Source organism: Microtus oregoni, unplaced genomic scaffold, assembly GCF_018167655.1.
Source record: "Microtus oregoni isolate MIOR12 unplaced genomic scaffold, Mior012 000034F_ref0000314, whole genome shotgun sequence".
Taxonomy (NCBI): Eukaryota; Metazoa; Chordata; class Mammalia; order Rodentia; family Cricetidae; genus Microtus; species Microtus oregoni.
The window spans coordinates 25859363-25886285 of record NW_024543093.1 but is presented as its reverse complement, the minus strand read 5'-3'; the positions used below and the strand labels follow the sequence as shown (position 1 = coordinate 25886285).

Here is a 26923-nt window from a genome sequence, read left to right as displayed (position 1 = left end):
TTCCCTTCAGTGCTGGTATTTGAGCCCAGGGCCACAGGCATGATGAGGAAACACTATCACTCAACTGTGCCCCAGCCTTCTCTTTAGCCTTTGAGACAGCATCTGTTGGTCACACAAATGCTAAGATGATTTGTCGGATTTAGCCAGGAAGAAGTGCACTCTGGAGGCTGAGGTTTATATCCTGAACTCCACAGTTAGCTTAATGTCAGTCTGGACTATATGGGGAGATGCTCAAAGATCCAAGACAACAAACCTCAACTAGCTGTCCCCCAAAGGCTGCTGTGAACGGTGCAACTCATGGCGGAGAGTCATTCCTTTGGCTAGACTGCTGGTTTTCAGGCTTAATTACATATTAGAATAACTCGAGACCCTTCGTAAGATATGAGTGTTCAAGCCACATGCCCCAAGGGATAGAGCAGGTCACTAAAAATGTTCCCAGGCACTGGAATATATAATAAGGGTTGAGGATCGTGGAGCTAAACTGTTCATTTATATTACCATTTTTTTTTTTTGGAGACAGAGTTTCTCTGTATAGCCCTGGCTGTCCTGGTACTCACTCTGTTGACCAGGCTGGCCTCAAACTCACAGACCTCTCTGCCTCTGCTTCTGCCTCTTGCGCGCTAAGATTAAAGGTGGTGCACCACCACCACTGGCAGTCTAAATGTTTTTAGTTCTCTATCTGCAGAATCATCTGTGTGCCTGGTACCCTAGGAGACTAGAAGGGATCATCAGGTCCCCTGAAACGAGTGACAGTTGTGAGCCTCCATATGGGTGCTGGGAGCCAAATCTGGGTGTTTTGCAAAAACAGCAAGAGCTCTGAGCTGTGGAGCCATCTCCCCAGTGCCAGTATTGTACAGTTCTTAACTCTCAAATGCTGCTTCCTCTCAGTTGTTTCCCACGTTACAAGAACACTGGCAAAAATAGGAAGGGACAAAGTAAGACACACCGTTCACCCATACCTTCTTACCATGCAATCCCATAAACAAACTTTGCTCATACGCGGATGTCCTTGCTCCCATGGGGGTGCACTCAGTAAAACCCATCACAAAAAGCAGTATGTTTGAGCAGAAAAAGCATCTAATACTTCTGGTCTGCCAAACAGTGCTCTACACAGTGGCGGTTGCTCGCCCATGCCATTGCTCCACTGACTGGTTGCGAAGCTCACTGATGCTACCCACCATTATGAGAGAGTTGGGCTGCATAGCACTAGGCTGGGACATGATCCAAATTTAGCATCTGAAGCATCGATTCTGCTGAATACATGCAGCTTTCATGGCATTATCAAACTGAGTGATCCTCAGTTGGGCCACTGTAAGTGGAGAATGTTTATATGCTTAAAGCCCAGCTCCAAGTACAGCCTGCGTCAAGCCTGGCCCAGAACGGGTATCTAAGTCCATGGCAAAAGCACTTAGAATCTCAACATAGGGATTTCGAGCCATTTCCCCCCAAATTTACTTGAATTTTTTTATGTATGGGTGTTTTTCCTGCATGCATGCCTGGGTACCATGTGTGTGCCTGGTGCTGGCGGAGGACAGATCCCCTGGAACTGGAGTTACAGATGGTTGTGTGTCGACATGTACGTACTGGGAGTCAAATCTGCATCCTCTGGAAGAGGATACAGTGCTCTTAACCCCAGTCAGCTCTCCAGCTCCTTGAGCCGTGATTTATTGCTGCCATCTCTACATATTTTTATTTCTATACATTTCTGTATCTTCCAAAAGCCTAATCTCAAAATTATAAGGCTACACATATGTTGGTAGATACATTATAAAGTCTATTCTAAGACAAAAATTTTCAGCCAGAAATGAGTTGAATCTTACGGCTTTCTATGGCTTTGAAGCTGGACGCTGCTGTTTTTAGGTTGTGCGTCAAAGCTGACTAAAACACATTAGTTGTTTATTCGCTTGCGAAATGATCTATGGTCCTTAGAGGTAGAGGGGGTGCTAGAAATCAATAGAGTATCTTGATAATAAATAACTTTTCTTGGTGCTCTAGGCCATCTTAGCTATTCTATTGATCACCATTGCTGAAGTGGGCACTGTATTTTGTTCAGCTCAGTTTAACAAGCCCTCCTTGAGGATTTACCATCAGCCAGTTGAACCTCACTTTCTGCTCCGAGCTGGTTTCTTCTCCCTGTCCATACCCTTCCATGTAGTTTTCTTTCTAGATTTTGACCATATTGGGCATGCCCTCACCTTTGAATTTTCATACTGTTTTCTCAAACGATCCAGGGTATTGAATAGCTGGTTCCCCTTCATTTTTCTATTCTACTTAAACATGTTTTTCAGAGCTGCCTTCTGTCTGTGCAGCTCAGCTAGACTCACTGTTTTCAGTCTGCTCCCTGAAGACCCGCGTGTCCACTGTGGCATGGGTCCTGTCTGTCTTTGCAGCTCCACCTCCACGCCAGCACGGTAAACACCAACACAGCGAGCCAATGCCTCTCTCTGCAGTTTTATCAAGAGTTCTCTGTGGTAGAAACGACTAATGGCTGATAATAAACGTGCATGCTCAGTTGCGATGTTAACTTATAGTTCTCCATGAAATAATCACATGTAGGGTTTTTAATTAGCGCCACAGTGCCAACTCTCCCTCTGCAGAGAAGACAGTTTGCATCCGGGGCCTCTCTCACCTCTAGCTGGCTCTCAGCTTCTGCCAGAATGAGCTCCTCCATTCTGTGTAACTTGCTATCTTGGCCATTTCTTTCCATTCCCAGCTGAAAGTGGAGACTCCCACTGCTCTGCTAGTATTTTTCTAGAGTGCTTGATTGGAAATACACTATATGTATTTGACTAAGGGCCCTCATATGCCAAGGTAAAGTCCTTAGGTGCCTTGCTATTGTTTACTCCCATACATGGTTGGCTTTTGATGGGAATTTCTGGACAAAAACACTATATTCAATTTTAGCATACTAATCACAGTCCAGGAATTTTTTTTGCCTGTAATGTAATCCTTATATTATTACCGACATGATACTGAGGGTACTGGCCAGGATCTTCAGACAAATCCATGGACATATGGCTACCACTACTTCGAGGGCTTCTGTTTGGTCTAGACCCACATTGATAAGACACTTTTCCAGCTTCCCACATACGTGTGAGTGTTCACACAGCACTCCAACCCAGTGGTTCTCAACTGTGGGTCGACCCCTTGGCAGATATCTATCTTCAAAAATATTTATATTACGATTCATAACAATAGCAAAGTGACAGTTATGAAGTAGCAACAAAAATAATTTTATAGTTGGGGTCACCACAACATGAGGACCTGTATTAAAGGGTCTCAGCATCAAGAAGGTTGAGAAGCACTGAGAGTTTAATCAGTACCTTCAGTATTTCATTCTTCTATCAAGCATAGAAAAAAATGAATAGCATTTAATGGTATTACCAAAAATCAGCTACATTTGCATCACATGCAGCATGCATAGCTCAGTGCCCTTCCCCAGAACAGAGCCCCAGTAAATCATAGCACCCCTGCTGCTTCCCTTGCGGACTTAATACAATCTTCTTCTATTCAACACACACTGAAAGGAAAAATCTGCACATTAGCACAATCAAAGCAGTTGATTCTGATATTATGATGTACAACTTATCATCTTAAATAAACACAAAACATGAAAAACTATCAGATTTCTGCACTTGCAGATTTTTTAAATATGCTGAATTAAAAATCATACTTATTTTGTGACCTCTATGTCATGCTTGTGGAGGTCAGCTTGTAGGAATTATTGGTTCTCTCCTCACCTTGTGGTTTCCAGGGGTCAATCTCAGGCTGTCAAGCATAGTGTCTATGTCTTAAGCACCGAGTAGCCTTGGTAGCCCTCTATACACTGAGCTTTTAAAGGCAGTAGATCCTTCTGAACCCAGTGAGTAGTCCCATCACGGTGAGAGAGGCACAGATAGAGACTGTATTGTGTGACGTGAGAAGATACACTGGGCCTCAGCTAGAACGTGCAAATATAGCGGGAATCTGAACCGTTCAGAACTGTGGATATAACCAGCAGCCCTTGACCACTCAGAACTGTGGATCTAACCAGTAGTCATTGGACCGCTCAGAACTCTGGATCTAACCAGCAGCCCTTGGCGCTACTGCTCTATTAATTCTCGGACGACAGCCAAATGACCATTATGGAGTTTGCCAACTCACGGACTTCCACATTTTCAGAGCAGTCTCCCGAGACTTCCAGCTACGGGAAAATATCAGGCCAACTTCTGGACATGTATCTTGCTTTATAATTATCTGTGCTGTCCTCTGCGCACAAGCTACAAAGGCAGAGGTCCAGCAGATGGAAGACAACAAGCTGTGGTCTTGTGGTTTATATAAGGAATGTCCCCACACACTGAACACTTGAATCCTAGCTGGTGGCACTGGTTTTGAAAGTCGTGGGACCTTTAAGAGGTGGAAACTTATTGTAGAAGGTAGGTTGGGGCAGCCTGGAGGCTTTGAAGCCCAGCCCCACTTGCTTCCCTCTGTCTGCTCCCTGTTGAGATGCCACCCCTGCTCTTGCTACCATTTCCTCTCTGTCACTGTATTAGTTACCTTTTTTATGGCTGTGAAAGAACACATGACCAGAAGCAACTTAAGAGAAAGTTGATTTGGGCTTAGATTTCAAGGAGAGAGGCATGGTGACAGTAGCAAGGAGCCGAGAGATCACAGTGATCTGGAAGTGAGGTGAGGGCATCAATCCCCCCGAGCCTTCCCCTGGTGACACACTTCCTCCAGCAAGGCTATGTGGCCTAAGATTCTATAAACTTCCCAAACAGCACCACCAATAGGGCACCAAGTGCTCAAATACGGGAGGGTGTGAGAGACATTTCTCATCGGAGCCACCAGCATGATGGAATTTTATCTTCTCAAACTGTGTGACCCAATAAACTCCTCCCTCAAGTTACCGTCTGTGGGACATTTGGTAGCAGCCACAACAAAAGTAGCTGATACAGATGGTAGTCACATCATGAATGGGTACCTTTGCATCTTGAGTCCTCCCCCAGCCTTGGCTCTCTCCTTTGGTCTCCAGCATTCTCTTGTGTGTGTTATTTACAACCCTGGCTTCAGTTCCCATCACGTTGCCTTGATGCCGTTTGGACGCCCACCGAGGCTCTGGGTCTCCCAGGCTGGGCTCTTTATCAGCCTTCAGTTAGCTACACTAGATTGAACCCTAGCTTGTCCTGGTCTCTGCCTTTCTGGGCTTATCCCCTATCTAATACATCTTCAAGCTCCTCAGTGTCATCATCTTTTCCACTATGTGAAAGTCTATTTCTTCAACCTATCCTGGTTTCTGCATTCCCAAGGCTGCATTCCCTTGTTCAAGCCACCAGCATTTTGGCACTGAAGAAGACTTACTGGCCCTTAAATTCATATTGCTGCCCCCAACCTCAGCCAGACAGATATCTTTCAGTGGAAAGTTGGGTCACACCAACTTCACAGCCTAGAGCCTTTAATGTTTTCCCACTGCTCAAGAGATAAAGCAAAGGAAATCATAAGCAATCTGCTACTTCCTGAATGTTTTGCCTTTTGCACACTCCCTTACCCCACCCTGCTCAGTTACAGCCTGCCACTCCCCCACCACTTCCTGCATCTCTGGAACTTCTTCAGCCCACACCAGCTTTCCCCAGCTCTGCTCCTCATTGCACCACAGCAGGGGAAGGGATCAAAGGTAAAGGTTACTGGTGGTAACTTCCACGGTTCCATTTCACAACACCTTGTTTTCTCATGCCCACATATACATGTGACATAGCCAGACTGGTGGCACCCCTATCAGGAGATCAAACCCATGCCAGGAGGCAGCAGACTCTGCAGCCTTGTCTCTGGTAGCACGCAGCCACCTCACTCCTGTCCCACGAGGTTAATCTTGTCGAATCTGGATCCTCTGGTTTGGGTTTGGATTTGGTTTTAGTTTCTGTTTTCATAATTAGTTGGAAAGTATGGGGCTAGGTTTGAAGACAGAGTCCATTTGGACTATTTCCTGAAAAGATGGTAGAGTAAGAGGCATGTAATTAAATGTTACAGAACTATTAGAACACAAAGGATTTCCTCATGTTGACTCTGTATAAGGCTGATTCCACACTTCATGCACCTATGTGCAGTGTTTGCATGGGTGTACACACTGGAGCTGAGGACGTCTGCTCTCCAGCTCTCTGCATTATTCCATTAAGTCAGGGTCTAACACTGAGCCTGAAGCAAGGCCAGCAAACCTCAGTAATCTTCCTGTGTCTTCTCGCAGTGCTGGGTTCCTGGCACCCGTGGCCATGCATGGGTGGACAGAAAATCTATTAGTTTTACTTATTTTGGACTGTTCAGTACATTTAAATTTATCAATTAATATTTACTTATTGAATATGTTTTAAATGGTTTTTATTGAGCTATATATTTGCCTGCAAATTTCAAGATATCAAATTTTTTCCTGTTGTGTAGTACTCCATTGTGTAAATGTACCACATTTTCCTTATCCAGTCTTCGGTAGAGGGGCATTTAAGTTGTTTCCAGGTTCTGGCTATGACAAACCATGCTGCTATGAACATAGTCAGCACATGTCCTTGTGGTACGATTGAGCATTCCATGCATGGCTTTTTATGTGGGTGTTGAGATCCAAACTCAGGTCTTTGTGCTTGCACAGAAAGTGCTCTACCCACGGAGCCATCTTTCTGGCCCCTACTTCCTACTTTTTGTGGCAGATTATAAGGAGAAGCTGACAATCACAGCATCACCCAGAAAACCAGTATTCAACAGTGCTCAAGGGGGACACAGATGGAAATGAGATCTTGACCCAGTCAAATGTCCTGAACCACTCACTCACACACACTCACTCACTCACACACACTCACACACTCCCTCACACACTTACTCACACACACACACACACTCACTCACTTATACACCCACCCACCCACTCACTCATACACTCACATACACACTCACACACTCCCTCACTCTCTCACTCACACACTCACTCACTCACACACACACTCACACACTCACTCACTCACACACACACTCACACACTCACTCACTCACACATACACTCACTCACTCACACACACTCACACACTCACTCACACACACACACACTCACACTCACACACACACTCACACACACACTCACATACTCACTCCCTCACACACTCACACATTCACTCCTGCACTCTCACACTCACGCAGCCACGCACACTCACTCACTCACTCTTTCCCTCCTGCACTCATGTACTCACTCACCCACCCAGTCACTCATGTATACACACTCACTCACAAATACCAAGAGCCAGCCAGCTCTGTGCTCCTCCCCACTAGCTTAAGACGGTGAGCTGACCTTGCTTTGAGGATTACGTCAACACTATCAAACATTTCTATAGCTTTTCCTTTTTGAGTAATTCAACATTTGAAAGTTAATTAATTTTTGTTTTAAAACTATCATAAGTATTTATAAAAGGGATCAATATGACAGAGAGATGAAGTGGCAGAGACGTATACCCAGGGGACAGCACTATCCCTCTTCTGTGACAATCTCTAAAGTCTATACTTCCTGCTCACTATGTTTTTGGATTAGAAAATATGGGTTTCTACCAAGTGAAGCTCTGGTCAATAAGCCATGAGGTCACAGACTGGACAGCATGAACCCCAGCTCCCAGGAGGCAACACCAGCAAATAAGTAGCCCTCTTCCCTGCTGCTGTTAAACGTCAGAACTCATTATATATATTATCTCTTCTTGACACTAAAAACATGGTATGGAGGAGGATGAGAGAAGAAAAAAGAAAATATGGAGATTTGACTTTGATGGTTGTGGAGTAACAGAGTTGGAGGAGGAGATAGCATTATCTACCCTAGTATTATACACTACCCTTACTAGATGCTGGGTGCCACTCTGGGCATGGTACATGTCTGGAATTCTAGCACATAGGTGTTGGATGAAGGAGGATCATGAATTTATGGCTAGCTGTGGCAACCCAGTATATCTGAGTATATACTATGTAAATCTAGACTATATCAGGCCTGTCTCAGAGTGGGAAGGAGGGAGAAGGAAGTAGCAGAAGAGGGAGAGAGGAGGAGATCTCTAAAGGTGACAGTAGAATAGGAGTGAATTACTTGATATGAGTGTGGAAATGGTAGCTCTGTGTGTGTGTATGTGTGTGTATGCACACACGTGTGTAGGTGCCCCTATCCCTGCAAAGGCCAGAAGGCAAGCATGAGCGTTTCTATTTTACCAGCTACCTGAAACTTAGGGAATGGAAGCCTCACTAAACTCAAGGATGGCTTTCATCCGTACAGCTTCAAACAGACTTCAACGTTTGCACTTAATACAAAGTGTTAATACTGAAAACTTTATTCCATTCACGGATCCTGGAGATCTAGTTCCAGATACTTGCTTCTAAAAAAATTACTTACAATACTTGTAGTAATTTAACATATTTGTAGGGCTTACCAGGGTAAAGTTCTCTTATCTTGGGCTCATCATTCTATATGCCACTTCTAGTTTTGTAAACACATGTCAAAAATATGGATATCCCCTTAAAGATGTATAAATAGACTCACCCAGTTTAGAATCCGAAGCCCAGATGGCCTACCAGTATCAACAGAAGCTCTTTCCTTGCCAACATGAATTTTACAAACCAGAAATCACTGACAGGCTTGCAGAGCAGACAAAGCAGTACTGTGTTAGGTGCTCCATTACGTGGTCCATAAAACATTATTTTAAAAACAAACACTAGATGTTCAGAATGAACTCTCTCACCAAGGCACAGAAGCCTTCCAGATGACTGACCTGCCTGCCTCTGTGCTCCACTGGAAAGGGCAGCAGAGGCAGAAGAGACGAGTGGGCTTTAAAAGCAGACGCTAACCCCTCAGCACACGCCTGTGCTGGGTAGCTTTGAGCATCTGACTCCAAGTCCCTTTTCTTTCTGATACCCTGAGTTTCTAGGATTCAATATCTATGTAGTTACTGACACTCTATGGACCACCGATGTAATAGAATAGCCACTAGGCGATTGTTGGTGCAGAAGGAGCGGAGCTGGGACCTACAGCTTCGGACTCCCCTCTGTGGTCTGGAGAGGTGCATGTGGAATCTCTTAATCACGCTGCTCCAAGGACTTTGTAAAATCACAAGAGGAACAAGATGCTCAGTGTTTGACAGCGATGTCGACAAGAGGAAGACGCAGGCCCTCCAGGCAGCCTTGGCATTTCTGGAAATGGTGGTTTGGGTGAACCAGGCTAGAGTTAGTGGCAGAGAGCCTACTACATGACATCTGTTTTAGGGGTTTAAAATTCTCATCATTATAAAAGGCAGACTTCTTAATGAATCTGCTGTAAATTCTACAGTATGCATTCGCATTCATGTGTTGTGTGTAGAGGGGTATGTATGCACACACGTGTGTATGCGCACCTATATCCAGAAGACAATGTTAGTTCTTCTATAGTTCTCTGCCTCATTCTCTTGAGGCAGAGTGTCTCACTGACCTTGGAGCTTGCTGTTTTGGCTGTGCAGAAGGCCAGCAAACTCCAGTGAGCTGTCTCCAACCCACCCTCCAGCACTGAGGTCACAGGTGCACATGTAGCTATCCCAGACTTTATCTGCTGCTGGAGAATCCAGACTCTGGTCCTCACCCCTGTACAGAAAATACTACCCACGGAGACACATTCTGGTCCTCTATGCGTTTCTTAATAGCCTTTGATGTTTTATTCATTTCAAAACAGGCAGATTTTTTTCCACCCCATCACTAATTAGGTATTCTAGCTGCCAGACAAACAGTTTCGCTCAATGAGAGGCATAGAATTTGTGTGCAATTTATGGATCAATCTGGAACTATGCAGGCCTTAAGAGGTTTGATGAAAATACTTACAATAGTGAAATAAATCAATAAAGGTTTATTAAGGTCCCAGGTTTTGAAATGGGTTCTTACCCATTATGAAAGACCTTTGATAGTTTGGGAGATGGAATACCACATTTTATTGTTTCTGGTTCTTTCCCTGTGTTGACTGCCACCAAGATCCCGCTGGCCCCATCAAATGACAGCCCCTGACCCTGGACTGAGTTGCGCAGGCTCTCAGAGCAACCTTCCTTATCTATTATCCTGCTAGGTGGAGAAGGCTACAGGACACTTGACTTTCCTGAGTACGCCTTAATGAGGGCTCAGCTGACAATTTTTAAAAAGAAAGCAGAGCTCACTGACTCTGCACCGACAGCAGGGGACCTGCACAGGACCAAACTAGGCCCACTGAGTGTGGGGACAGCAGTGAGGCTTGGGCAGTCTGTGGCTCCACTGGCAGTGGGGCCAGGATTTATCCCTAGAGCTTGAACTGGCGTCTAGGAGCGCGCATTCTCTTTGGAGGGATACCTTGCTCAGCCTAGATGGGGTGGGGGCTTGGTCTTGCCTCAAAGTGAAGGGTCAGTCTTTGTTGACTCCCCATGGGAAGCCTGACCCTTTCTGAAGAGTGGATGGGGGTGGGGTGAGGTAGGGGAAGGGTGGAGCAGAAGGAGGGGAGGGAGTGCAAATGGGCATAGCTATGTAAAATGAGAAAAAACTGTATTAAAAAAATTCTTAAAAAAAAGAAAAAAAAGAATTTGGATAAAGATCTGATTTTTAATACATCTAAGAAAAAGCTAACAGTTTCCAGATATTGAACAATTTGCCAGGTGCTTTGGCACTTGGAGCCTCATGTATAAGAAAAAAGAAACTCTATTTAACTCGTCCTTCACGGGTTTGTGAGGTAGGTGGGAGAGCTCACAGATGGCCCCAAGTCCTTCCCTTCCTGTATCCTCTCTGTTTGTAATGCGACTTTGTATGTAGCTCTTTCCAGTGAAAAACAGATGTTTCTCTACTCTGGCTAGTGTTTTGATTCCCTTCTACCTATGCAAAGAGGTAGGAGCAACAGCATGTCCATTCTGAGCCTTCCAGCAAGCCGGGCATGCTTCAGTGCCCAGAATGAGTGTGCATAGACTTGGGCCCAGTTGCCCGGGTTTCTCAAATCCAGTAAACCTCTGGACTCAGAGAGACATAGCTAGCTGCAGAAGGATGCTGGGCTTGTGTAAAACCCAGGGGATCAGAGATGCCCAGGTAAGATAGCACAAACAGAAAGGGCCAAGAACCAGGAGCTAAAGAAGTGGCTGTCTGCGAACTGTCAAGTTGTGGGGTGGTTGTTACACAGCAAAAGCTAACAGATGCACTGCTGACCTCTGCACTGAACACGGGCACTGCTGCTTGTCCATTTCCCAGCAGCTGGCACACGATGAAGTCTATCATCAGGTTATCACATCCAACATAGGACACAGGCTTTCAGGTCACATCAGGTTCAGACTTGGGAGCCCATATGTAGTGTCCTCTGCGTCAAGTTAGACTTCGTGTGTTGGAGGAATGCACAATTCCTGTGTCTAAAGAAACTGCAACTTGGTGGTCTTGTTCTTGCTATTCTTAGTACCTGAAAGGAATTTTCTGCTTTTGAGATCTGCTCAGATGTAACCACTTCTTGGGACTCTCTCATAATATTTGAGGAGAGAATTCCTTTTTCTATCCTTTTTTCCTATCCTCTGGATGATAGTGAAAGCAGCACGGCTGCCCACTGCTTGCTGTCCTGGCCTTTCACAGTGAGCTGGCTGGTCCAGTGCCTTTCATCAGGAGATGGGACTGTGCTCGTCCATCCCCTGAACGCAGACTGACTGCTTGGCTTGCTTTGGCCAAGGGACACAGCACAAATATCAACGTCTCAGTTCTGGGAAGTCTGAGACATCTTCTCAAAGACATCATTCTCAAAGGAAAACCTCCAACAAGCCTTCCATGTCTTGCTGAGGGATTCAGAGAGTGGAGCTCTGTCAGCTAGTGTGTCTCAGTGAAGTCCAAGTATGGGAGGACATCGCAGCTAGAAGGAGCTAAGCCAGACTGACAAGAGTATAGACAGACAGACAGACACACACACACACACACACACACACACACACACCAGCTGACTGTTCCATGGGATAAAAAGCCAGAGAAATGGTCACCCTAAGCTTGTGCTGACACAATAGACAAGCGTTTTTACTTTTTCTAGTTTACTTCAGGGATAAGAGATCATTTGTGTTTTTGTTTTAAGCCTTACTTTTGATTGCATTTGGAATTCTTTTATTAACAAAATGAACAGATGATGTAATGACAAACTAGTCAGTAAGATTTGTTTCCTAACAAACCAGAACTCTGGATTTCTCTCCATAAAGGAGGCTATGGATATTGAACTTGAGGTCTCATGCCGGAAGCCGAGAACTGTGGCTTTTTAGAGTAAGAGCATCGTGGGCTCTGACATTAGCAGGTGCTGCTTACTGTCAGTTGCTAGTGACCCTATGCAGGAAGGAAGGTGGCGAGCAGAACAAGGCAAAGCCGGCATCACACGAGAGCCATAGCTCCAAAGTCAGGACCACGTCTCCCGCGTCTAGTGTCTACTGAATGGAGCGCAGGGTAAGCCACCAGCTGCTGTTTGTTGGAATGCTGGCAAGTGACTTTCTCTTTGAAACTGTGTTCCTCTTGGGTTCCCCAGCTCAAGCCACACAGTCACACACAGCAGGCGCGTTCTGTGATGGGGCCACCTTGGAGGGGTCTTGCTTTATCAACTCCAGTTGCACATTAGAAACACCTGGGAGCTTTAAAGAAAAGCCCGTGGAGACTGGGTTAATTAGTTCTGGGGTACAGCTTGCATGTGGGGACACTAAAAACCTGTGGGTTACCTGAGCAGTCAGCCTTGCACGGCTTCCCTTCCCTCACTGCCACTACGGGATTTAACATCTTAGGTAATTATAACAAAACCTCTTTAATATGCCTGTAATCAAAACTCGGCACTGCTGGACAACAACTGGAAGATAATTTCCTATACTAGATAATGACAGGCTCCGGAGGAATTAAGAAATAATTACTAGATAAGGAATGCCCCTATGATTAACTCTAAGCATAATGTGAACCCAAAATGTCCTAAAAGCCCCCAACATAAATGGACATTCAAGATTTTATTGACCTAACTTAAAAAACACATAACACTGCAGACTGCATTAAAAAATACACCAACGCTAATTATCATTTAAGTGCATAGTCTAAAAGCACATTAATCTAAACTCTTTCTCTGAAAATATCATCACTGTGTGAATAAAGTCATCTTTTCACAATTGAAGCTACCATGTGGTATTTTAGAGTGATTTTAATGTTAGGTTCAGATTCAACATGGGGTTGTCAAAGAAAGTGGTTTCATCTTCCTGGTGTGTGAGCGACTCTCACATGTCACTACTGTCACTTTCAAAATCATAACTGTTTTGGATACGAGTTCAAAAGTGCCAAAATTACAAAAATCTTGTTATAGAGTATACAATATATACAGATCACTTTAATGTCAACATTTCATCCTTAATAAATTCTGTGGCTGCATTTACAAATGCACTTCTAAGATAATATTCTGAATCATAGGACAAACATTCCCAGACTTGACTCCACAGACAGGAAACAAGGTCAAGAGACAGACCAGCGGTGCTCCACCCCGGTGTCTGGGAATCACGCCTGGATGTCTGTGTCTGCGTCCTCTCTCCGGCATCGGGAGAGTATTCCACTGCACAAAATTGGGCTGCAGGACTAGAGCTGGTCCCAGCCTTTGCTGAATGCCTGTTTTGCCAACTTCTGCATGGTTATGTTCAGTGGAGGATTTAGGGAGGGCAGAAATAATCACTTTCTACACCGGTTCTTCTTACAAAGTGGGCTGAAGACGAGTACAGCAATTTACTATGTCAGCTTAAAAAAGTATCTGTTCTACTTTTTCTAGCCCATCACTAGCTTCTTCTATTAGCATGCTATAATCTATAAACTAACATTGGCACACTATTATCATTTAATCCATATCTCTTAGAATTTATCTAATGTTTTTGAAGACAAGAGTCTCATTCTGTTGGCCTTGAACTGGAAGCAATCTTCCTGTTTCCATCTTTCAAGTGCTGGGACACAAGGGCTCTCGTGATTGTATTTTTGTCCCAGGACCCTTCCCAGGATGGTGCACTGCATTTAGTTGTCTCCTTTCTCTTTGAGAGATGGGCAGGAGGGAGAGAAGGGGAAGGGAATGGGAGGCGCATTCGCTCCCTGGGTGTGACAGGGAAGGAACGAATGGGCACTGGGCACGAGTATTTTTCCCCTGGGGCACAAAGGCAGCAGTCCTACAGATTACTCTCTCCTGTTCTCTTCTATAAAGGAAAAGGGCACATGTTAATGAAGTAATCCCAAGTCTTAATTATGAGATGTACACCATGGGCAGGAGAAAGGTTAAGTCGAAAAGAATGTGACATTTGGAAGGACCCGACACCTGGTCTCTGATTGTTAACACATCTTCAAAACCTAAAAGGCAAGGGATAGGACAGAGTGGAGGAAGTAGCAGGCATTTCACACGCAACCACGATACTACTGTATCATTTGCCATCTCTGGCTTGAGGAAGTTATGTTCTTAAAGTCCACAGTGATTCAGCGATCATTTCCCAAACAAGATTGATTCATCTGACTTTGACGTGAGTTGTCAGGTCACAAGAGAGAATGCTAAAGCGTTGGTGTCCTGTAGAGAGATGCCAATCATTCTACTCTGAGTGATGCTGTGCTGTAAATGGGAAATCCAAAGGCTAAAAACATCCTCCAGGTTGCCGAGCATAGCACTTTAACATCTTTTCTCCCCAGTACTAATGAATTGTTCTTTCAAAGTTTGAAAACAACAACTAGTTATTATGACAGGAAATGCTGTATTTACTTCAGTTAGTGCAATGTAAAAGACACTTCACCAAATGGGCTTGTCTGTTGCTGTCCTGCCCAATGAATACTCCACAGTGCTGTGACGACAGGTGGGCTTTAAATTAACAAGAAGAGTCAACTAACCTTCTAGGACGACAGGGAAGTTAAATAATTCTGAACTTCGTTAGTGGTGTTTGAATGTAATAGCAGAGGTAAGTTTTATCTACTATGATGGAAGGAATGAATAAAGGCAGAATTTCAAAACTGATAAGCCTGCCAAATAGGGAGATCCTAACAACACCCTAGTGCCCAAAGGCACAAAGGAAGGAAAACTAAGATGTTTTAATGGAATGTAGAAATTTTTGGGAAATCTTTTTATGATAAAAAAGAACCATCAATGGAGAAGTGTCACTGGTCTCTGATTGGCATTTCAGAAACAGTATGGGTCTCTCTGTCAATGTAGAGAACATAAACAGTGTAGGGATTTGCAAAGACATTTAAGGTCATTATTCATCTGAAGAGGTGACTCCTTGGACAGAAAACTCCAGGAGACTTGGCATGGATGGGGTAGTGGTGTTGTGAGCACAGCTTCTGACATTTCCTTTAATAAAATGACGATCCCAGTGGACTTTAGGATTTCCTCTGCAACTGATTAGGCCTCATATCCAATTACAAGTTTTAAGAGACTACCTGCTTTTAATCAGTCATCCAGTATACAGATATAGTAATAAAGTAACTGTATTCGACGGATCATAAGAGTGGCAAGATTTGGGTTGGGGCTATGGCTCAGTGGAAGAGCACTTGCCTCACCCATGAGACCCTGAGTTCAGTCCCGGATGGTGCAGAAACAAACACACATACAAACAAACAAACATAACCTGTGATTTGGGGGCTGGAGAGATGGCTCAGGGGTTAAGAGCACTGGCTGTTCTTTTAGAGGACCAAGGTTCAATTCTCAGCACCAAATTGGGGGATAAGAACCACCTGTAACTCCAGTTCCAGGAATCTGGTACCCTCCTTTAGCCTCCCTGAACACCAGGCACACATGTGGTGTAGACATACATGCAGGCTAATATACAGAAAAGTAAATAAATCTTAAATCTATTTTGTAATGGAATGCATACTTGACAAATTAAAATACCTTTTTAAAAAGATTTAATCTATGAGCATGAGTGCTTTGCCTGTATGTATGTCTGTGCACTGCATGCATGTGTGGTGTCTGCAGAAGTCAGGAGAGGCTTTGGACCCCCTGGAACTAGAGTTAAAGATGGCTGTGAGCGGCCATGAGAGGCTGGAAACTGTACCTGGATCCTTTGCCAGAGCAACAAGTGCTCCTAACCACTGAGTCATCTTTCCAGCCCCACCAAACAGTTTTGAAATGTTAATTATGCTACATATTCTTGGTTTAAGAACTAAGAATGTAATTTTCAAGCTACATTTAATATCTCATGATACTAAAATAGATAAAAGTTGTTTATAATAACTATCATTATGGTATCTTGAATTTGGACAAAATATTGAATTTACAAATTTTTTCTGTGGTTAATAACAAAATAAAATAACCTGGCAAAAAACTTTTGGCACACACACATACATATCCAATTAATTTTCTTTGATAAGCTTGCAAATAACATATAAAATAAATTCTGGTTCCTCTCACTCCCGCCCTTTCCTAGGTCTCTCCATCCATGGCAACCCTCTTTATAACTGTCTTTTTCACATTCATGCTTTTGTAAAGTTTGTTTGTTTGTTGAGACAGGGTTTCTCTGCGTAGCCCTGGCTGTCCTGGAACTCTGCAGAGCAGGCTGGCCTCGAACTCAGGGATCTGCCTGCCTCCACCTCCCAAGTGTTGTGATTAAAGGTGTGTGCCACCATTACTGGGTCACATTTTGTGTTTTATCTGCGATCTGTTGAGTTTAATCAGGGCTGTATGTGTGACCATGGGTTCACCAGTCAGCAGGGTGGGTTGTGGGCTTGTGTGCCCTCCCTGATATGTGCGTCCCTCGTGATCTATGACTGAATGATGATAAGCTTGGGCTTAAGCAAGGTGCAGTGCAAGCAGTTATGAATGCTGTGGTGGCCGCTGATTTAGCTATGCATGTACCTGAAATTTGTATGTAACGTGTTATTACTCTCTCTCTTCCCAAAGTCCCGAGAACTATGTACAATTTCTGACCACGTAACTGCAGAAGGTAATGTGGAGAGAGCAATGTCTCCTAATGTTCACTGTCAACAACTGGCTATCCATTATACGTAGAGAGAAACCACTTTTAACTGATACTGAAAACTATAGAAAATGGAGAGGAGAATTCTGAATGTTTACACAAACCCTAAGGAAAAAGTGTGCTCGCTCACCCGACTTTTTCTGTTGACACATTCCAAAACACCTTTCTGAAACATTATTATTTTCTTAAACATCTAGGTCATCATTTCATTTATCAGTTCTTTAAAGACAGCAATTGGGCTTGATCCATGTTAGCACCATCGTTAGCATTATGAAATGTGTACACCCTGGACATGCTGAATCCCAGGGATTGCTGTGGCACAGCTGCTAGGAAGAACTCGCTGCTATAGTCTAGGCCCAGGCACATCTTAAGAAATTACAGAGTGAAGGGAAAGACGATGGGGTCCTGAGAGCAAGGGCCAGGTGAAAGGCAGGCTAGCATGCTTTGCCATTGACCGCATTTCCTGGGACTAACCTAGGGACCTGGAGCTTTCTGTCACACAGCTCGCCAGGCTTTAGAGAATCCCTCAGACAGTCAAGATTCACACATCACACACACAAGCATGGCTGCATGGTTCAGGAGCTCAGGCATGAGGACAATGCACGACAGCCTCCTGTGGCTCACACCTGCTGAGGTCCCAAGTCTTGCGGCAGAGCCAAAATTGCTACCTAAAGGACTATGGGAAAAAATTTGGTCTCAAAACTGGGACAGTTGTTTCTTCTGGAAATGTTTAATTGTTTGGGTTTAGAACATCACTAATCATGAAGCAAAGGACACAGCTCCCTTTCAAACTGTTTAAAATAAAATCAAATAAAACCTGTTTCTATCAGAGCCACAGCCCAGGATCTTGCACACTGCATCTCTATTTCGTCACCCCTTCTCCCTTTTCCCTGTACCTCAGTTCACTCCTGCCATGCTTTCGTCTCCATGTGCTGTGTACCATGTGCTCCGGAATAGGGCGTGTAATCAACAGTCCCCAGGTAATAAAGATAAAAAGGGCTTAGAAATAATCTAGTTCTATGTGGCATATTTCACAGACGAGAAACCCCAGGTGTCAGTGGCTATTGTTTCAAAGTCTGACTGCAAGGCAGGGATCCTAAAAGGAGTTTATGAGTTTTAGTTAGCATATGGTGGCCTCCGGTTCATGAGACTCTTTCCTCAATCCTGTTCTTTAGGATGGTACTCTCTGAGAGATGCCGAGAAATACCTCCCCCCACCGGAGGGAAACTCTCCAGGCCACACCTCACTTTAGAGAGTCACAAGAAAATTCTGAGGAAGTTTTATAACAAGTGAATCAACTTAATCATCTCTAACTTCGTCTCTCTTTTCTTCGGGGCCATGGTTGGAAGCTGCACCTATGAAGACTCCTTGGAACGCACCTTGGGAGGTTCTGAGTTAAGATGAGATTCCAGGAATCAGGTGGAGGACAGAGATGGCACATGTCTATCTCCTGACACATCAGCCTCAGCTGAGGGTGCACTCGAAGGTGGGATGTCATGCTGCCCCAAGGAGCTTCGTCTCCCAGCAGTGGAGAGGGTAATGGATCCGTGGAGGGCCGGGAAGGACATGGCTGGCATTTTGTTTTTAATGACTACTATCTTCTGTCCACTTTAGACAGGAGGAGGTTGTAGATAACTTTCCAACAGAGGTGAGCACAATCAGACAAAGGTTGTCTCCAAGTGTGTGTGACCGTTGCCTATAGATCTAAAGGAAGTGAAGCTTGGCAAGCTCTGGTGTGGTCCCGAGGGCACCTGGTGTGGTCCCGGGGGCCCCTGTGGTGGTAGGACACCTGGCGTCCTAAGCCCAGATACTACAGCTGTTGCTGGGTGGCATGGTTGACTCTGTTCTTGTCACCCAAGTTCTTACACTCTCTGAACTTAGGTTTCATCTTCAGGAAAATGGGTATCCTAACAATCACAATATGGCAGCTATGTAGGCCGCAGTTTAAGACCTCAGTACTTGCCCCGTCCCTTTCCAGGAGCCGCGAAGTGTCTGTTAAACAGAAAAGCACCGCTCAGATTGGCTGTATCTTCCCTTCATAGACATTTCTTCTCACAGTGGACAGAGATGACGTACACTAGTGGTCCTCCCTTCAGGACAACCGTAGCTAACCAGTTAGTACTGGTTCCTCCAAGGATCTAGCTGTCTGTGAGCCCCTAATCCTGTCCCTCTTGAAGAGCTGTGCTCACAGGGATGGAAAGCCCAGACTACGGTGTTACTGGGGGGTCCAGACTCAAGAGAAACAAGTGAGTTTCTCCTGGAAGCCATGGGTGCCAAAGTCATGATGTCTCCAGGTCGGCTGCAGACAGCCTTCCATCTAAGCAACCCCTCCACAGACCGGACACAGGCAGAAGTGGCTGACCCAGATCTCTAGGTGGCTCGCACAGTGGCATACTCTACCCAGTTGTTAGAAATAACAAAAGACATTAAAAGCAGCTAAACTGACATGCATCATCTGGAAACAAGGAAGGGAGGGAGGAAGGTTGCTGAAAGTCTCAGTCATTTTTATTGATTTATTGTTATTCGGTCCCAAACATTGTCCTATGTTTGCCCTCCTCTACTCTCGCTTCAGTTTATTTATCACCATTAGTATTTATTATTGTGGGTTGTGAGTCTCAGGAGTGAATGGGGGTCCTCAGGCACATGAGGCACATATGCTGCTACTGAGTTTCAGCTCCTGCCCTCTTTCTATATGTTATAATCACAAAAACGTTTTAAAAACAATTAAAAATATATGATGTAGAAAAAAGAAACACAATCATATTTAAAAAGATTATCAACAAATACTTCCAAGTTTAAAAACAACAAACAAATAATTTGCATTACTCATGTCACCAGGGTCAAGTAAAAGATGGCCTTAGCTGTCTAGGATGAATCAAAGGTGACCTCAAAGGCCCTGGAAGGGTGGCAACAACCTCAGGACCTGACACTATCAACTGCACACTTAGAAATCTCAGGATCTATGAATTGCAGCAGCTGGGAAATATTCAAGGGGTTGTTCTAGGCAAGGCTGGGGAACGAGCATAGTCAGTACGAGCTTGAGGTCAAGCTCCAAACTTGGGCCCGGCCTCAGCTCAAGTCTCTGTTTCTGCCCTGGCAGCATCCAGTCCAGACTGCAGAGACTTTGACCACTTCCTTCTTCAGCTGGTGCCTTTCAAGGTCTGGAGCACCGTGGGTGGCACCCTCTCTGCGTCCCTCGCCACGCACCTCTTACTCTCAGCCCACCGTTAACTGTGCCTTTTCTCTTATTTAGGGGGACATAATGGTTTCGGTGAGTTTCAGGCTAACGTCACTGGCAACACTGTGAGCACTCATGCATAGGAGCACCATCTAAGGCTGTCTGGCACACGCAGGGAGGACGGAGAGTCTTGGCGCTGCAGCCTGAGATGGCACCCTGCTCTCTGAGGGCCTGTCTCTGTAACACACGCATAATGCAGCGCAAAGAAAGGAGCCAAGGAAAACGTTCCCCAAATTATAACTTGCATCTTGGTAATGAGAAGCTATTAAAATATATTTTAAAAAAATCCCCAAGCTGATGTGTTTCTTAGGATTCTGAGCTTTCCCACTGCTCTGCCATTTCCCCATTCTGTATGCACAGCAGAGATTCCTGCCAAGACTATTACAGTGAGCAAACAATGTCTTCTCTGTCAGAGAGAGAATGAATAGTATCACAAAGCTCTCCTCTAATGTACAGCCTACACTCCCACAAGCCTTCCGAGGAGAACCGCCAGGGGGAGGGGAGGACAGAACACTCTCCACTTGCCAATCTGAAACTGCTTTCCAGAACAGCAAGGGTGGACGACCGCCAACCATGTATTATCTTCTAATCAGAGAAGGTTGACAAGTAGATTTCCATTCCGGCTGTATATTGTTTTATCCCTCTGGATATGAGCACACAGACACTTTTGTAAGGAAAAAGGTGGAAATGCTTCATCTTAAAAAAACCTCAGGGCTTAGTGAAAATAGCCTTTCGCTACAAACTGCAGAGCAGCAGAGGTACTGCAGAGGATTAAGACACTAGGAGCTGGGTCACAAGTGTCCTGAAAGGCTTGGTGCCTGCTAAGCTCGTGATTCAGAGAGGAAGAGCCCGCAGCTATTTCCTGGATATGTAAGACAAGGCTAGCCCACTCCTGCAGGTCCCGAGGACTGTCTGTCTCCCCCTCAATGGCTTTTCTTTAGAACACAGGCATTAAGCATGTGACCTTTCAAAATGAGACGTTTAGAAAGCTTTTTGCATGAAATCTGTGAAAGGATTACTTGGTGTGCATTTTCAGAAAAGAACAGAGTTTTTAAAACTTTTCTTATTTGTGTCTTAGTCTGGCCCCCCATCCCCCCATGTGACAGGTATGGAACACACACGTTATCTGACCTTTATTTAGGTTCCTTGACTCTTTCATCATGGAGGAATGAAAGTTATGTCCAGTCTAAACACAGTCTTGCCCGCCCCCCTTTTCCCACACACTTGCTGACCAGCACTGTGGTCTCCCAGGGGGAGATGGGGCTCTCCTGGTGACACATTTAGTGAGGCTGCAGGAAGCTGCGACAGCCTTCCTTTCTTCTCTCTCCCCCCCTTTCACTCACACAGTCCCAGTCTGCACCAGACTAGACAATCAAAGCTCTGTGCAGCCGGTCCCACGGCCATCTGAAAATGCTAACCCTGTGCTCCCTTCTTCCTACAATGGCAACATTTACCTTGGAGAAATAGTTGTCCAAAAAAGTATTTCTGCGTTCTAATAATGTGCTCCGTTCAAACGTCGTTATGGGAGATTCCCTCTCCTTCCTTGGCCTGTAACCACAAAGAAAGAATGTTGGGGGCAGGGGAGGCTATGGATAGGCTGTGAAAGACACTTGCCAGCTTACTGTAAAATCCTGGCCTGTCTACCAGACATCAGGCTTTGCATTCCTCTCTACAGAGGCTGCAGGTTTAACTTCTAAACAAGCAAAAGCAACCACCACAGTGAATATGTACAACTTTTCCCCTCTGAAATAACAGTCACATTATTATTTGATCCAATATAAATCAATCTACTTTTTAAAAAATTTCTCAGTCTTCCCAGTTTGTGACTGTAGTACAATTAAGATCAAGTAACTGTTACCGACATTGGAGGTAAAACGCAGTATTTATCTGAAAAGAACATTCAGAGGTTTTGGCAAGGTAAGCCATGACTCAACTCTGACATTTTCTGATGGAAAGGAAGCTGTGGTGGTGAGGGGGTCTGACCCCTTATCATCCCATCAGCGCCCCACTATGGGGATGAGAAGGATTCTCAGAAATGGAGGCAGCTCCGGAAGACTCCCTCGACCGTCCCCATTCATCGGCTCCCACATCCTGTCGTTGGTCTGCCCAGCCCTTCTCCCACCTCCCTCTCCTCTCTGCTTCACTTCCCATCCTTTAACACGTCTCTTCTGCACTGAATACCTAGTTTTATCTTTTAAAATATTTATGTGTTTGTGTGTGCATCTGGATGTCATGTGTGTGGGTGCCAGTGAAGGCTGGAAGAAGTGTTGGAGCCCCTTGAGCTGGAGTTACAGGAAGTTCTGAGGAACCCAACCTGGTTCTTCTGGAAGAGCAACAAGCACTCTTAATTGATGAGCTGCCTCTTTGGCCCCAGGAGACACCATGATGGGGGCGGGGCGAGGAGGGAGAGGAGAGGACTGGACAGTGAAGGAATGAGCTCATTCTAAAGAGGCTGTCCCGGCTGCTGTCTAAGTCCTACGATTTCTTTATGCTAGCAGACTGAGGTACAAATTCTGCTTTGTTTTTCACATTCACTTGTAAGACATCAGCCACTCAGATTTGTATTAACTGCTGCTCTTTTGAATATATCGTAATTTCTGAGTGTTGCTTTCTTTGGCGCAGAATCGGCACTTTATTTATATTATATGAAGGTGCAACTATTCTTTCTCTGCCAGCTGTCAAGGGAAGAAAGGCTTACTTTTGTTTGCCAATGCGTTCAGCTATATTATTATTTTCTTATTTCTAAACTAAATCCAAAAAGATCAGAATTAGAGGCACAATCCTGGGCTGTCTTCCTCTAATTCAAATCCACGTCTCTCTCTGTCAATCACACAAAGTGGGAGGGACAAGGCTGCACTGAGTGAAGTGTTCCTGGGCTCAGTGAATTCCAGCCATATTGTTTTTCTCTTCCATTGGCTTTCAAGTACACTTCCTCCAGGCTCCTGCCAGGCACATGTATGTTGATGCATTCTAATCCCCTCTTGGCTTCTCTATGTCAATACCCAAGCTCAGAAAACTCTTTTGAACTAGTCAGAAAGATGAGCAAGATTAATTATCCAAGTCCAATGGCTTCAGGTCAGGGTTGCTTTTGTTTTCAAATGTGAATTCTGACACTGCATATTAGATATATAATTTCAGGGCGGGGATGCAGTTTGTGAGTTTGTGGTAGAACACGGTGTGTCACGCTCAAAGGTCTAGGCTGAATCCCTGGGTCACAAACACACACTTTCTAGTACCAGACATGGATGAAGAGCTTGACTTAACTGAACCGTCTAGAGTGCTGCATAATTTTGCATCATCAAAATAGGTAGAGCATGAGTTAGAAATATCCCAGGAAAACAAGGTGATGGAGATAGTGGTGCTACCACCATCTAACAAGGCAGGCAGACGTACAGATTCAGTGGATAACACTTACCACCTATGAAAGCAAACCCATATATTTACATTCCTTTATTTACATGGTCAATTGCCTGCTAACAGAAGTGCCAAGACTATTCAGCGGAGAAAGAGCAATTCTTTAGCAAACAGTGCTGGGACAGGTAGCAGCCGCAGACAAAATCAGGAACTGGAATCCTGAACTCACACAATGTTAAAGTTAGGTTGAAATGATAAATGTAAAAGGTAAACACACACACACACACACACATACACAACTACTAAGAAAGAAAACAGGTAAATCTCCATGAGATCAGATCTGGCCAAGGCAGCTCCTGATAATGATGCCAAGAGCACAGTCAGTAAATAGAAAATAGAAAAGGTGTGAGACTTAGAAAACTATGCATAATAAAGATGACATCCTAAAGAAGAGAAACAGGTACAAGTCAGTTGGTAAAGGAATTGTAGCAAGAATATATATATATATAAGCCGGGCGGTGGTGGCGCACACCTTTAATCCCAGCACTTGGGAGGCAGAGGCAGGCGGATCTCTGTGAGTTCGAGACCAGCCTGGTCTACAGAGCTAGTTCCAGGACAGGCTCCAAAACCACAGAGAAACCCTGTCTCAAAAAAAAAAAAAGAATATATATATATATATATATATATATATATATATATATCCTCTTAAAACGCAGTAAGACATCCAAATCCCAACTGAGCAAAGGGTCCGAGTAGGCATTTCTCCAGAGGAAGTTATAAAAGGACCAACAAATTCACAGACTGTCAACATCATCATCAAAGAAATGCAACCGGCAGTGAGATGCTGCCTCCTCGGCTCCAGCTGAAAGAGTCGTGTGCTGGCAGGATGTGGAGAAATTCGAACCTGCAGATCCTCCACAAGAAGTGCAAGATGATCACCCACTTTCCAAACAGTCTGGAAGTTCTCTAAAAGCGTTAACCATGAACTATCACCCCATCCAATAGTTCTACTCCTAAGTACATATGGAAAAAACAAAATCAGAAATCCACACAAAAGCAAGGCATACAGAGGTCCATAGCCATATGATTCATAATGGCCATATTACTCATATATAGCACGAAATGTCACACTGACATAGGATCAACATGGATGTATTGTGAACACATGACATGATAAGGGAAAGAAGCCAGTGACCCTGAATATTATGGAATATCATTGGTAAGAAATGTCCAAAAATGGCCAAATAAATAAAGCTGAATTCATAGAGAAAGAGTGACTGCTTAGAGTTGGGGAAGATGGGAGGTAGACACTGGTAAAAATGTTCTACAAATGATGCTCTATACTAAAACCCATTAAGCTGCATCGTTTAGATGGATGCTTGTACGGTATATAGATTATAGCTCAGTAAAGCTCTCACTAAAAAGAAAGAATATTCCTAGAGGTGTAGACATTATACTGTCTCCCAGATCCCTCTCAAAGAACTGCGGCAAACTTGTGCTGAAGCAGGGCACCTCGCTCCGTGGCAGAGCACCACGTGTGAGCTTCGTGAGGAGAATCCTCGTGGACTCCGTGGTCCTTGGGCTCCTTCATGTGTGTGGCTATCGCTGGCTGAAATCGATCCTACACTTTCAGCTTAGCGGTGCCTTCTGTCTTGTGGGATTTTAGGACCCCCAATCCAGCTACCTCTCATCTTTCTGCTCCTCTGCCCGCATTCCCCGAGCCAGCGGGCTGTGAAGATCAGCACGTTCTTTCCACACCTATTCTACCGACAGTTTCCCATGACTGGTACAGGCTCTGAACATTGGCAGTGGCACTCCTACGAAGGCCCAAACATGGAGTTTGTGACATGCCTAAAAACTCCCCTGCCAAAAGCTGCTTGGAGCAATGGCGTAGTGAGTTTGGGGACCCACACCTGTACATTTGATAAAAGACCCGGTCTGGCAGCGAAAGTCATCCCAGTGGGCCAGACCATTACAATATCATCTCAGCATGGGAAATTACAGCTAAACAAACAGATTCCACCGATACTGAGCACGCGTCCACTGTGGATGAGAACAGTGAATGTGGTTAGTGGTGCACTCCTCCAGAGGGGCGCATTTAAACAGCCTAAATACTTCATGCTTTAGCCACAACCAGTTCAGCTCTGGGGAAGGCACAATACCGCGTGTGAGGAAAGGTGGTGAGGAAACTGGGAAGGCAGGAAGAGATTTCCAGGGGCAAACACGCCCTTCCAGTTTCTGTTTGTTTGTTTGGGTTCTCCTTGAGCAGTTCAAAGGCAATTCTCCACTGGATGTGGCTGGTCAGGAGTGGTACAGAACCTGGATTTGTGCAGCCTTGCGTATCATTCTTTAGACAGAAAACCAGAGATCACAGCGGTTTCTTATCAGCTACATTATCCTGCTGCATACAGCATCTTAGCAAAATCAAAATGTGAACTTCCTTCCAGTCTGCTGGGGCTAAGCGCTATCTCTCCTTCCTGAGCTTTCTGCAGCTGACCTGGGGAGAGGCTGCCTACACAGTTTCCATGGCAGTTCTGGGTCAGCACTGGGGTGCAGAATTCCAGGCCAGGGTCTTCCTGATCCCAGCCAGCCTTCACAGTTTAAAGCAGCTATGGAGTTTCACCCAGATGCGGCCTGGTGTTGACTAAGACAGGATTAGGATAAAACTCCAAGAGCCTCTCTCCAGGAAGATAGCAATTTATTAATCAGCTCCCCTGGGATATGCCTACTAAATCAGCTATTAATCCAGTTAATTATACACACCCCCAATTTGTCAAAGTGATGAGTATTTGCAATTTGATAGATTTTTGGTAAAGAAAAATCCATAAACGAATGCATACCACTTCCCTTTAGTTCACTGGCATTCTGTGATTTAACAAGTGAACAATAAATTAGAGCTCTCCCTCTGTTTCAGACAGAAAAGACATTTCTGCCCATTAAATTTCAATATCCAGTCCTTCTCAGCAATCATGTTCTCAGCGATCGTGTGCGGCAACAGACTAACTGCTTAGTGGCTCAGCAACACAGCGGCTGCTGCTGACAAAGAGACAGGCTGCCAACGGCTGTGCCATGTGGAGAAGCCAATGCCCTGCTCCTGGCTGCTGGCACCATCCGCCCTTGCTAAGCCTTTTCTGCTCTCCGGCTATCTCCTACCAGCTCTCCCAGCTGTCCCTCTCCCCTCCTCCAGCCCCGCTGGCTAGAAGCTCAGCCTGGCCGTTACTGCGTTAACAGGTGCGGTCTTCAGGGCGTCATCAGATGTTCCTGCTTCATTGTTCCGCTCTCAAACAGCTGAAATCCTGACGTATGTGGCCCATTAAGAGAAGGGGGGCTCATATTTTATTTTCCTTGTTGCAAATGGGAAAAAAGGAAGAGGGAAGAAAGGCGAGCAGACAGAGGCACTGCAGAG

At 44.9% G+C, this 26923-nt stretch overlaps 1 protein-coding gene across 2 annotated transcripts in view; it reads right to left on the bottom strand.

The window, feature by feature from the left end:
• LOC121432405 (phosphoprotein associated with glycosphingolipid-enriched microdomains 1) overlaps window positions 1-26923 on the bottom strand; it is a 142269-nt gene that overhangs the window by 30154 nt on the left and 85192 nt on the right. The window contains exon 1 of one of the 2 annotated variants that reach the window (XM_041630363.1): window positions 21618-21713. The exons of the other annotated variant lie outside the window; for it this stretch is intronic. The gene's annotated coding sequence lies outside the window, so the exon portion shown is untranslated. Of the gene's footprint in view, window positions 1-21617; window positions 21714-26923 lie in introns of those variants that run through there. 2 annotated transcript variants of the gene reach the window in all.